Genomic DNA, 1146 nt, shown 5'->3' on the forward strand with positions numbered 1-1146 from the left:
GGAAAAAAAAAAAAAAAAAAATATATATATATATATATATAATTTAGATTTTTCTGATAAAAATTGTGGTTGCCATTTAAAATGCAAAAAAAAATAAAAAATGCAAACAACAACAGCAACAACAAAAGCTACAGGTTTGCTGATCTTGTTTGTAGGGCTACACAGTTTGGCCAAAATTGATGTGATAATATACAAATATGACTTTTACATCACTTATTATTATTATTACTATTATTATTATTATTTCTGAATTATAATTAACTATATAATAATATATAACAATGTATTTGGTTTAAATACTTTTAATTAGTAATAATGAAATCATAATATGAATTATTACTATTATTTTATTATTACTAAGTTTAAAAAATAACAATATTTATTACTATTGTAATATTTCACAATATTTTCAACAAAAAAAGGAAGTTTAAGTAACATAATAAAATGATAATAATATACATTTTATATTTACGCAATATACATGTAAAATTACAAAACTAATATTTATGGCTGTCTTAATTTCATTAATATGGTGTTTAATTTTTGTTTAGTAAAACCATCAAGCTTTTGGAGGAAAACTGCATGGAGCTCTTCAAGCTTCTCTTTTGTTGACAATAGCTGGTTTATAAGCACTTCTCATTACAAGCCTGGCAGGACGTTTGGCTCAATTTGCGTCAACAAATGCATGTTAAAGTGCCTCAAACTCAGACCAGATGCAGAGATGAAGTTTGTGTGGAGCAGCATTTACTGTGAACCAAGACGCTGAAAGCACTGTGAAACATGCAGCGTGTCTTTTATTTTATTATGCACATTTTATTTAAATCACAGCCTTAAGTCCATGCAACTTGTGCATTATATTCCAAGCTTTCTGATATGAGCCACAGACCCAAACTGAAGTCACTAATCAATAAAAAACTACAACTCAAGTTGTAGCTCTAAAATCTCATTCGTTCACAAATTCAAAATTCAAAAGTTGAGTGCCTGTGTTCACGCATGCTATTAAATGGAGGATACAAGTGACTGACGTGACGTGTAGCCAAGTACAGTGTCCCATACTCAGAAATTGTGCTCAACATTTCACCCATTCAAGTGCACACACACACACACACACACACACACACACACACACACACACACACACACACT

At 29.8% G+C, this 1146-nt stretch overlaps 1 protein-coding gene across 2 annotated transcripts in view; it reads right to left on the reverse strand.

The window, feature by feature from the left end:
- The window catches only part of atg7 (ATG7 autophagy related 7 homolog (S. cerevisiae)), a 78756-nt gene that overhangs the window by 5965 nt on the left and 71645 nt on the right, over positions 1–1146 (reverse strand). The gene's annotated exons all lie outside the window — the stretch shown is intronic.

The sequence above is a fragment of the Sinocyclocheilus anshuiensis genome, unplaced genomic scaffold (genome assembly GCF_001515605.1).
Source record: "Sinocyclocheilus anshuiensis isolate Anshui unplaced genomic scaffold, SAMN03320099.WGS_v1.1 scaffold1805, whole genome shotgun sequence".
Lineage (NCBI taxonomy): Eukaryota > Metazoa > Chordata > Actinopteri > Cypriniformes > Cyprinidae > Sinocyclocheilus > Sinocyclocheilus anshuiensis.